Below are 13,007 nucleotides of genomic sequence, written 5' to 3'. Positions count from 1 at the left end.
ATAATTAGCTTCTTTATAGGTGACTTATAAGACTACAGTACAGACACAGTTATCTGACACTTTTCACAGTATAGCGAAGTTCTGATGTATGTGGCTGGCATATATATGTTTAATACACACTATTGTACCATACGTACACTTATGTATACGTATTTGTCATTGCAGTACACAATTTATTTTTGGATTTGCAGGTATGGTCTCCTTAACCATTCATGAGAAAAGAAAATGTAGTGACAACGATATTATTATTTTATTTATTTTTATTTTTTTTTTTTTTTGATAAGAAACGAAGGTGAATGCTCATGCTCTTGAAATTAAAGTAAATATAATGAGATGTTCAGAAGTGACAATGAAATCGTTTCAGTCTGACAATGAAATCAATATAGGCCGCCGTAGCCTAGTGGTCAGGCGCGCGGGTGCATAAGTACACGTGCCTTGAGTGACCGGGGTTCAAGCCCGTGACTGCTGAATACGGTGCTGTTTCTTGTATTCTGTCTATCTTGTGAACTCCTCTGATCATTTGGTCGTCCCGGAGTATAAACAGAAAAAAAAAAAAAATATATATATAAATATAAAGCATAGACGATCTCCTACAATGGTGGTTATAGTTTTCAAAGGTAATGCTCAATTTTGAGAAAGTTTAAGGCTCAGCTGCTGCACAAGCAAAAACGATTATAACCCGTGATGGAAAAACTCGTAAGGAAATATTTTTGTGTGAAAGGACTGTGGCTTCATAAATATTACCCATAACGGCAGGTGCCAGGGGCTTTACAGCAAATGAATATTAACCTGCGCGTGGAGAAAAGTAAAATGAGGCGCAGTTTACTACACACACACACTGACAGGTTGTGGGGGCAGTCTACGCAGGAGGAATACAAGATGATTATTATATTAAGGGTATTAACAACAAAATTTTTAGCATTATCTACAGATCATAGCACATAAAATCAATTATGTAATCACGAAATTATATACATAGTCATGTTACAGTATAACAGTAATGCAAAGCAAATAATACATATGGGACCAATTAATAAGAATGTTTTACCTCTTTTATACAGAGAGTATTTTTATACTATGCTACACTATACACATTTCATACGCATATATTAAAATTTGGATAAAAGGATCAAACTCAGCATCACATACCTATTAGTCTAGTCATAATCCAGGCCAAAGCATTGCCATTGCGACTTCGTAAAGACCTTAAGAGACAACATGGTCAGAGCTCTAAGTGTGAATTATTAAGTGCTAGCAAAGTTTGGCTACTTTTAAAGTGAGAATAAACTTGCACTATATTAAAGAAGTGAGAAGGTGCTAGTAATGATGGGTCAGCAGTTAGTAAGTTTCTAGCATAATTTACTAAAATCATTACGGAAGCGGAAGGGAATAATTTATCGGAATATACTTTGGCGAATAATTTAGGGAATATACTTTGTACTGAAAAGTATTCAATGTGAAAGAAATGCGGTTATATTTGTAAATAATGCCTTCAAAGACCTATACAGCTAGGTAAGAAAAGCTCACGCCTGACTTCAGAGTGGCTAAGGCCAGATTAACTTTATTATTAGGTGCTAATGTCGCTAGACTTTAAATTGAAACTCATGATAAAATACCATTCTAAAAATCACTCCTCGTTCGTAACCCCCTTCCAGTGATATGAAAATCTAATAGGTTTAAGTTACAAGCATAGTGTTCGTGGTTATTTTTTTCCTAGTTTGGAAAAATATTGCTTAAGGTAAAAAAGATCTTAAATGAATAAGGCATTACTCATTTAAGTCTTCTGCACAATGCTCTAGGCTAGGGCATCCCGTGTTTCTGGACGACATTAATCACAGCGTTAAATTGGACTTTCTTATCCCATACCACTTCAATTCTTCAGTCCAATGGACCAGGGAATAACGGAGAGCCATAACGAAGAGATATAACTTATATACATATATAATTTAAACTTATAATAACGGAGAGATAACGTCTATGTAATTAAACTTATAATAAAGGAGGGCCTTTAAACTTATTATCTTAAGCGGACTTTTGTCCAAGCCATCACAAAAGCAGAGAAGGAAGGAAACACAAATTTCTAGCTTCAAAAAAGTTCGCAGACGAGTAGTCAAGTAAATGTACAACAGATGATAATGTTCTTGTATTTTTATTTTTGTAAAGTGGTCGTGCCTGAGTATAAACATAAAATTTATTTATTACGTTTCATGCAACAACACTGGAGAGACTTGGATGAGACCAAGAAAGAAAACCACAATTGTGTGGCGTCACCAATGCCCTGACTTTGTGCTTAATTCCCAAGACCCCCCCCCCCCCAAAACATATGAAGAAGTGACTACATCACTTCTAATAAGGCCGCCGTAGCCTAGTGGTCAGGCGCGCGGGTGCATAAGTACACGTGCCTTGGGTGACCGGAGTTCAAGCCCGTGACTGCTGAATACGGTGTTTTTCTTGTATTCTGTCTATCTTGTGAACTCCTCTGACCGTTTGGTCGTCCCGGAGTATAAACAGATTATTTATTTATTATCTATGGGTGGAATTGGTAAGGACGTCCACTTGGAAATTAGAGCTCAAGATTCCAGTGAATTGCTGAAATCTCATTCAAAAGAACTCACCAAGACCTTTGTACATCTGGGAGAGAAGAAAGATGCTGATGAAAGATTTCCGAACTGTTCTAAATACTCTTCCTCTCAAAGCGTTAACAACAACAATAAAAAACCTCTGAACGAAGTTTTTAGCATTTAAGGACACAGATGCAAAAATAAAAAAAATAATTAAAAAATATATAAAAATAAAAGATCTGGGCAGCTCTAAATCCTCCTCTTCCCATCAAAAGCCCCACAGACATTATTTCGATGCTGAAAACGTGTGCTCAACTCAATGACTTTATCATAATAATTTTATCTTTATCTTATCCCAATAATTTTAAGCAAACCGAACACATGGAGAGCTAAGACAACATACAGAAAAAAAATGACAGTTTTTGATTTTTATTTGTTCCGCACAAGTATAATACAGTAAAGCAGGGGTGGCCAACGAGTCGATCGCGGAATTAATTTCGGTCGATCACGACGAATTTTAAATATACAGTCATCCCTCGATTTGTGCACCTTGTGCAATGAAATTTTTGCAATAGTAGATCGCGGCATAATTTTGAAGGAAAAAAAGTAGATCGCATCACAAATTAAGTTGGCCACTCCTGCAGTATAAACAGATTATAAACAGATACATAAAACTAATGTACGTATTTACAGTTATTGTCGATAATGAACATAATAACTTAATTTACAGTTATTATTAACAATACACTTAAAAAAACATTAATAATCAGTGTATTACTGTGGTTCAACCCCGTGACTGCTAAATATGGTACTGTTTCTTGTATTCTCTATCTTGTAAACTCCTCTGACCGAGTGGTCGCCCGGAGTATAAACAGAAAATTTATTTATTTATTTATTTCTGAATGTCAATTTTTATTGTATATTACATCAAAGTACTGTAATGCACAGTATAGTACAGTACAAATTATTAATTTACTGTACAGTTCAGGCCTCCGTAGCTGAGTGGTCAGGAGCAGGAGTGCAGTAGCACACGCTCTTTGAGTAGACCGGGGTTCAAGTCCCTCACTGCTGAATACGGTCGATCTGCCAACCCGCACTGGACCAGCGCGGCAGATTATGGTCCATTTTACTCAGCATGAATTGCTGAGGAGGCTTCCATCCTGCAGTGGGTTGATAATGGCTGCAGGTTTTTTTTTTTTTTTTTTTTTTTTTGTATTATAATGGTTCAGTACAGTTATACTATGAAGAATTTGAATTTCTTGTGCGCTGTACTGCACTGATTATTAATGTTTTTTTAAGTGTATTGTTAATAATAACTGTAAATTAAGTTATGTTCATTATCGACAATAACTGTAAATACGTACATTAGTTTATGTATTTAAGATCCTAATGATTTGGATTAACAAATACTATACTGTCTCAAGATATAAAGTATTTAATACAAACGTCTGAGTTATATAAGTGAAAATAACCCATATAATTTTGGCATCCGGACATATCACTCTTGGGCAAAAAAAAATCCGAAGAATGTTATAACATTCTTCCTACGGAAAAGTGGTTTGCTATTCGACGGGTCACCATCCGATGTTTAATGGAGTTAGTTATGCACTGTGTCGGGTAACCGAGGATTGCCTGTATATTTATTTAATTATATAAAATAATTTTATAAAAATAGAATGGATGGATTATTATATTTATAACTGAAAAGTGTAAGTGTGACACTTTGAAATAATCGACAATTAGTTATAATACCTGTTCTATAATATTGAAATTTTTAGCTTAGATTTTTTTTTCTTTTTTTATTTTATTATTATTATTTTTTTATTTACAGGTGGGTGTAGGGGTATGAGTAATTTGAATATTTATGCATATTCCAAATTTAAATATAATGATAAATATACAATATAAAGGCTTTAATTTTTAAAAGAGGAATTCAAATAACACGAAACAACCCACAAGCATTAAAAAAAATTCTGTTCACATTCCGACACGACCATATAGGTCAAGAAGTTTACAACTCGTTATTTTAACAGGAATACTATCATTAATCATATTTAGCAGTTGTGTAGTTTAGAAGTCGAAGTTTACTTATTTATGATGATACCCATAAATAAAGTGAAAAGTTAGCACTTTTCACTTTGATATATATTATCAGAGAGATAATATGTATCAACTAAATAGTCTGAAAATTCTGAAATTTGGTCAAGGAAAATAAGACCACAATAATGAAATAATTTTCTAGTAGTAGAATCTTATATAATGTGTTCCTAATTAATCTGGATGTCTGGATTTTTCAAAGAAGTATTAATTGCTTAAAATTTCATTTAAAATACCCTTAATTTTAAAGTTGTTATTTCTATACTGATAAAACGAAATGAAAATTTCAAGCGAGGTAACATTTCTGCGCGAAGGGCCGTCTCAAAATTAACTATTTAGATTGATAAGAAAGGCAATTCGCATAATGAAATTTCACTACTACTTGAAATTCCAGTCTACAGAACTCAAATTATTTATCAACAGTCCGTAAAATAGAAAGCAACGTAATACCCATTGATGTAGCTAAAAATCGTAAGAAGCTGTTTAAATAATTTCGTTAAGTGCAGAAAAGTTCTGTTAACACAAATAGTCCGCAGAAGAAATAAGACAATTCATAGATTCGCTAGCAACACAAATTTTTATTTTTCAATAAATAAACAATACTAGCATCCAGCGAAACTAAATGTTGGCATAAATAAATTTCCTGTTTATACTCCGAGACGACCACACGGTCAGAGGAGTTCATAAGATACAGAGAGAGAGAGAAAATACAAAAATCTACAGATGGGGGGAAAAAAGCAAAAAAAAAGGAGGGAACTGTTTTTATAGCTGTTCGAAAAAGATGATCGATTAGGCCATCGAGGGCCCGTACATTTTGCATATCGGCAGAGACAGTTAATGACCCAAGTACAAATTAAATAAACCTATAAGCAATAGCTAATATATTAAACTATTATATTAGGGTCACCTAGAAAGTCATTAATTTCAACTACCCTGTGAATTGTGTCTGTAAATTGCGTGTGTTCTCTGGTCGATTTTCCTGTTTTGCTAGAGGAAAAACCTTGCTATCTACGCCTGAGAACGACTAACTAAGCCAAGGAGTGAAAAAAGCCCATAAAGTCATCGACGGGATTAGAACCTGGGCCTTTTCCAGCCGGTGTGGGGAGGACGGTGACGCTACCACTGTGCTACCGCAGAGATTATATGCGATAGATAGCTGGTAAAATCCGTGCAATTTAGTCTCCGGAATCTACGAGATACAAAAATTCTTGTAAACACCTCCGACCTTACGCAGCTGTCCCCGAGTATCAGAAAATTTATTATGAGTATCAGAAAATTTATTAATTTTCTGATACTCTGATTTACTCAGAAAATTTATTAAATAAATTCGTAAAGATTAACATAATCTCTCATTTTACGAACTGTTTGAAGCGATTACACGAATTATTTTACTCTTTTTTTTTTTCCCCCCTCCTCAGTATCCTAATATATATTTTCAAACTAATTTGAAGTATACCCACCACTCTTCTTTGACAATTAATTAGCGGTCAGCCACAATCATGGTGGTAGGCAACAGGACGACGACCACCGTATAGTCTCTCGTGTCAGGTGAGTGTAGTATTTAACCGAATCTTGCACTATACGGTGTTTCCGTTCAGCCCTACCTCCTCCCAAAAAAAATAAATAATAAATAAAATAAATAAATAATAACTTAAAAAAATGGATGCAACTTCACATCCATTAGCAGCACAAATCGCTCGTTACAGTAAGCCATTTGACGTTATAGCGGTAAGTTGCGCTTTTTCTTTCTCGATAAAAAGGAGTAGGCGACCGGTAACTAACTCGTGATTTGCGATGCTCACATATTACGAAAGTCGGATTACTCAGCGATAATTGACCTCAGGAACTTTCAGTCGACCTTACAAATTTACCCTGCAGTCAGTAAACTTTCCTTTCACATATACCAACTGAAAACCCGGGTGACTGTTGGGCAACTATTAAATCTTCAGGAAGAAAAAGAAAGTCATTAAGTAGAGACTAATGAAATAGACGAATGTTAGGCCCAACGATTAATGAAAACACATTATCATCGTGTCTAAGGTGTGTTTGCTTTTTCCTTCACTACCTAAATCACACGCTTTATGAAGTCACTAGTTTTTCATCCCTCGTTATCTCATCATTAGCGGAGTGACAACGAAATTTATAAACAGTTTCCGATCATCCTTCACACGTCAGCCTCTTCCGGTTCTATCTCCTCTTCATCAGCGTACATCACACGGAGTATTTAACGCTTCTCGTCCCCACTTTACTGCCAGCCTGCTCTATAATTACCTGTGCAAAACAAAGAATAAGCGACAACTTGAAAAAAAAAAGAAAATAATAAAAAAAAAAACAGAACCGTGACTAACCTCCGCGTTATCGCTGCGTTCCCCGAGGCCGTCGGTCTGGTGGTAATGAAGCCACGCCTCCTGATGGTGCCACAAGAACGCAGCTAGCGACCCCTATCCTAGACCCGGTGCTGTACTTGGTAACCCGCTGCTGTAGTGCCCAGCCAATTACAGAGGACAACAGGGTTGGATAAGCGACAAGAAACGCTTCGTACGACTCGTGCAGCAGTGCTGTGCGTGGCTGTCTAAAGGGGTGATTGATGGGGCATTTCATACTGGGCCGTAGCTGTCCAATTAGCCACTCTTCCCGCTACCGCTTCTTACCGCCCCGTACTAATGATTGGTCCGAGGTGAGGTGTGCTCCTCCCAGACGTTCTGCGAGGCTGTCAGACACTCTTAGCCGCAGTGAAACGCCGTTGTTGTCCATGAAAAAGAGGATAGTCTTCGACGGTGCGCGAACGTGCCACACAACCTCCCCCCCTGGCTTTGTTTTCGAGAGGTGCTGCTAGTATCGGATAGTCGGGTTCGTCCACTCGAACTAGAACTGGATGCTTGTGGTCAGAAGTTATTATTTCTCGCCATGGGTCGCTCATCATCAATGTGAATGTTCAAAGACTTACACAAAAGGATATCTTCAACGTTCTGTTGTCCTACAGTTACTAGCCGGACAGGTGAAACATCTTGCTGCCGTACGTCCGCCTGCGACCTCCCTGTTGATTTCAGCTGCGAATGGTATAGAAATTACTTTGTTTTGTTAATGTTTATGTGTACTGATTTTGATAGTGTAAAGGTTTTCATTTTGATATTTTCGTTTTATTTTAAAATAATTTATAAAAAAGTGAAAAGTAAATCGGTAACTCAAATTCAATCTTTTTTTTTTTTTTTTTTTAAATGGCAGTTTGAAGAATTGAAAATAAAATATAACAACTATTACAGATTATAATATTGGCAATAATTTATATTACGAAAGCCAAAAATGCAAAATAATATTAAACTTAAGTTCTCATTTAGGGAACAAGGTATAGTTAACTTTTAAAATCGCTGTACTGTAGTTCTGATTTCGGGAATGGCACGTTCCACACGTTACTCTTACTAGAACCGGAATCAAACGCTGCGCTTAATTCACTAAAATTGGCACGATTTCCGATGTACGCTATAACGTATATAATACCGCACTTTAACAAAACTTTAATCTATGGTAAAGATCAGGACAGTAGATTTCGTTTTTCTGCATTACCAGAGTACCAGTGTTTCAAAATTATTAAATTTAAAAATTTCGGAAATGGAAAGAGGAAAACAGCAAACTCCAATAACTAAGTGCATATTTATCAAATTGCAAACAGGCTACCGTATATCTCTGCACTCCAGCATTGCAGAGAAAATCTAACCAACGTTCTTGTTACAATGTACTTAATACGTTGCATTATTTTATTTCTTTTAATTTTTATTCTTTCACTTTACATGCCCTGAACGGCCGTAGTTATCAAGGCAACAGATATGTTATTGGTGTTTACAGTATAACTACTACTAATAATAATAACAAACACAGAGCACAAAACACTAAACAGTAGCATACATATTACATTATGTCAAGATATAGAATAGATCGATTATGATTGTTTATTTTACTTGAATTTTATTCTCAATTTTAAGTGCGTAACTTCACTCCGGTAAAGCAGTATATGCTAGTGGGATAGATAAAAAACCATGAGTTTAGGAGCAACAGAATAAAACCCAGTAGCTACAGGCGCTATCTAAATACAAGTTTCACAAATTGACAAGTGGTGTGCAGATTAAGTGTGTGGGTTAGAAAGTTAACACGTGCTCTTGTGAAATAAACTACATCTAACAGAACGTTCATCTGATCATTCTCTTGTTGTAGGCCTGTGAACCACCTCTACCACGATAACTATAGTATATAAATTCTCTTACTGCTCAGATGAATGGGGATTATGTCTGCAAATTGCGTGTTTACAGACTAGCTTTCACGTTTGCTGTTGAAAACTAGAATAAATCTTGGAAAAGCTTACCTTTCTGCCCGAGACCAGTTAACTCAGTTGCGGGGCAAAGATAGTCACAAGTTCCTTCACAACTGCCATATCTTCGATTCGATCGCAACCTATGACGGAATTCGTAGATAAAAGTAGTTCAATCGCTATTACCGGTAGTTTAAAATTTTTACAAATATTTTCACTTACGCCTTTCGCAGATTTCGAATTTTGCTTAAATATCGCAAAAGGATTGTATTGGTTTGGGGGCATTTTCGGTTAACCTTGAAAGGGTTCAGTAATTATTTGAACGTCGTCCAGCTATTCAATTAGCCGGTGGTTTTTTCTATTCTCTTCCTGGTTTATAATAGATATATATGTTCCCGCCTAAAAGTTTGGAATCACGTTTCATTTTTTTTACTTTTCAAAGCTTTTATTTAAATAGGATCAACTTGAACAAATAATTATGTATGAAAATCAAAAAGCCTAAATAATATTTAAGAAATTTCTAGAAAATTCGAGAATATTCTAGAAAAGAGTAGAAGACTCCTGAATGTAGTAGAACATTGTAGAATATTCCTGAACGGTGTAGATGATTCTAGAGTGTTTTGTAATAATATAAATTGAGTAGTAAGAGCTGTAACTTGTAAAGTCGAATACTTGTCATTCAGAAAGAGTGTGTGGTGTGAGTTTCGTGTTTTCTTGATAAACACGACAAGCAGAGCAGGCGGAACACGCTAAGCCTGGAAAGCAGGGCATAGGGGCGCCAACGTCTGGAGTTGCCGAAATTCAAAATTTTTATTATAATAATATTTTATAAAAGTATCTCAAGGGCGCCAAATACACTCCTGCCTAGGCTCACCAAAACTCCTTGGGTCGCGTGTGATGACAAGGAATAAGGAACTGAAAGTTGAAAAAAGAAGTGCTATCATAACTCTGTATATAGAAAGTTCTTCCATGAGAAGTACTTGCCAAAAAAACTAGGTGTTTCATTTAAAGGAGTACAAACTGCCATTCGACGATTCAAGGAGACTGGCAGTTTAAAAGCGAAATCACGATCAGGACGACCGCGCGAACAACGGAAGCACAAGATAAGACCATAACACTGATTTCTAATCACAATCGAAGGCTTACTGCATCTGAACTCCGAGTTGAGTTTAATGGGAACAAAGAAATTCCTGGGTCTACATTCACTGTAAAACTTCGTCTTAAACAAGCAGGATTAATGGCCATTATTAAAACTGGAATGAAAGAAAGGCTTGGGCTTAAGAGCCATCAACATTGGACAATTGAAGAGTGTAAAAACATATAGTGAACGGAGGAATCCAAATTTGAAAGTTTTGGATCCAAGCGTAGAGTTTATGCGAGACGATCAACTGCAAAAAAAAAATGATGCCACATTGTACAGTGCCCACAGTCAAGCACGGTGGTGGGTTCATCACGATCCAGGGTTGCTTCTGTTTTTCTGAAGTAGATGACATCGTCAGAACTGAAGGAATTTTAAGAAAAGAAGGCTATAAAAACAGGCCTTGAACATAATGCAATATCCTTAGGACTTCGTTATAATATAAAATTTCTTGGAAGAAATGTTATATTGCAACAAGACAATGACCCGTGCTGAGACTTTCTAGCAACTACATACCTGGGGGGGGGGGGGGAGTGATATTGCAACAGCAATCGCCTGAATAAAATCTAATAGAGCTTTTATGGGATCAAGACCACCAAGTTCATGAAGTCTGCTCACCTTCACAAAATTTATGTGAAACCTTGCAGATCGCTTGGAATAATGTTAGTCAAGACACTATTATAAAATTAACCCAGAATTCTACGTCTTGTAAGGCAGTGATAAAATTTCGTGGTGAATATTTTGCAAAAAATTCAGTATAGTTGTTAATATTAATCATTTAAATATTTTTTGCTGTAAATTTTTCAATGCTTAATAAAAAAAATCTTAAAATACTTTGTAGTGTGTTGATTTTTATATTAAACATTACACTGACATAGTTAATTTCAGAAAAATTAATGAAAACTGTTGTCATATGCTGTGATTCCAAAGTTTTAGGCGGGAGTGTATATGGCTGTAAACATGCAATAATATACTCGTTGCATATACGCCTATAACTTATTGGTTTACTTCGGCCACAGTCTTGATTGATACTTTGTTCTTAGTATTCTTGTGAACTATTGTTCGCTATTGCAATTCGATGAGTGAGAGACATGGTTGTGTGAAATTAAAATTTTTATTTTAACGTTACCAGAGCTTGTCGCTCATATCCATATTGTATTTTTGTCTGTAGAAGTGTGTGTTCACAGGCCGATTTGTATGTTGCACGGACTGAAAAACCCAGAATAACTACTCTCACTACCTGAAATTAGTTTACTGGAACCTCAATTGAAAAATATTTTGGAAATTTCTCCAGTCATCGAGGAGAATCGAACACTGACTCTCTTTAATGAGCGGTAGACAGCGACTAAGCTGCCACAGTGGATCACGTCTGTACAACTGTTCGAAACTTTGTAAATAAGAGCAAAATTTTAATTTAAAGAGTGCTCGGATTTGCTATTTTACAGATTTACATTGTTGTTGTGTAATATGCTGATAGAAGAGTATGAGTTTTAAACTGTTTCATCCATTCCCCAGAGGGCACACAATATTACTTCTGATAACACAAAAATGAATACAGAATTTCATCACAACTGGAGAAACTCCTCCAGGAACCGAACCCACACCTCTCCTAAGGAGTGGCATACGACGATGTATAGATGTAAAACTGTAAGCGTTAAAAATAAATAATAAAATGTATACTCCGGGACAGTCGTATAAGATTACAGTATTTAACAGTTACGTTAACTGGAACCACCATCAACTTAAAAAGTGTGCATTACTGAAACCCTGGCATTTTACCGCTCAGCAACGGCGTTTCATAATCGCAGGCTTTTTTCCAACTGCTCTGTACTTCCATAAACAGAATTATATTATACGACATATTGAGATGTAATTTTTTCTATACAGATTTATACCACACATATGTGATGTAAAATCCAAACTCGGTAACTTATTTCAACTGTTCCTCTAAAACAGTGTTTCTCAAAGGGTGTGCCGCGTCACATTAGTGTGCCGCAAAATTTTCCAAGTGTGCCGCGAAATCTTAAAAAAAAAAACTAGCGTCGTTTTTATTTTAACATCATTGTCCGAATATTTTATTTTGGTTGTAAGAATTGTTTGCATAACACAAATATAATATAAGTATAAATAAAAAAATTGTTAATATTATTTTTCGTTCTATTTATTTAATTTAGAAATTTCTTCTTCTACGACTACGTAGGTGTGCCGCCTAATTTTTCTTCTTTGGAAAATGTGCCACGAGAGTAAAAAGATTGAGAAACACTGCTCTAAAAGATACCCCGTTAAGGAGTCATTTAATACTTTTAAAATTGCTTCAATAATTTGCACTGAAATTTAAAAACGTCTTATTTAGAACTATAAGCTTTTAAATTATTAAGCCTAGTAATCTATAAGATGGTAAATTTGGCACTGTTTTTAAAGGGCGTTTAAAACTAGAATATAATTAAGATCCAATAAATTAAGAGTTTCAACTAGACCTCAGGAGAGCTGATATATTAGAGCACTGCACCATTAGAAAATTTAAGGATTCCTCTTAAAGACAGGATAAATAAGTATAAGATCCAGAAATTTAATTTATTCTATTGGTTCATTATGTTGTTTAAGGGTACAAAGGTTGGTCAATAAATAACATACAATGGATTGCATTTTTTTTTTTTTTTAATTTAAATTGAAGTTAACAAGTGTTAGCATATAATAACAATAAACATTAAGAGTTTTTTTTTTTTGTTTTTTTTTTGCCAGAGTCCTTTCAAAAAAAAGAAAAGCGCTGGTAAAATTCTATTTTATGAGTTTGAAACCACCTTGTAACTTAAGAAATAAGTTCTTTATCTGTTTCAAGGACTTTACCGCACAGATTCGACTTTAATCCATCAAACAACAACAACAACAACAAAAGAAAAGAAAATGA

General features: G+C 35.4%; 1 protein-coding gene across 3 annotated transcripts in view; it reads left to right on the top strand.

Annotated features, from left to right (window-relative positions):
- The window catches only part of LOC150076261 (transcription factor GATA-3-like), a 351,889-nt gene that overhangs the window by 138,237 nt on the left and 200,645 nt on the right, over positions 1-13,007 (top strand). The window contains exon 1 of one of the 3 annotated variants that reach the window (XM_090387747.1): positions 7,115-7,717. The exons of the other annotated variants lie outside the window; for them this stretch is intronic. The gene's annotated coding sequence lies outside the window, so the exon portion shown is untranslated. Of the gene's footprint in view, positions 1-7,114; positions 7,718-13,007 lie in introns of those variants that run through there. 3 annotated transcript variants of the gene reach the window in all.

The sequence above is a fragment of the Mastigoproctus giganteus genome, chromosome 13 (genome assembly GCF_048544385.1).
Source record: "Mastigoproctus giganteus isolate SK-2022 chromosome 13, ASM4854438v1, whole genome shotgun sequence".
In the NCBI taxonomy this organism is placed as follows: Eukaryota; Metazoa; Arthropoda; class Arachnida; order Uropygi; family Thelyphonidae; genus Mastigoproctus; species Mastigoproctus giganteus.
The sequence above is the reverse complement of the archived record's forward strand: the minus strand, read 5'-3'. Positions and strand labels throughout refer to the sequence as shown.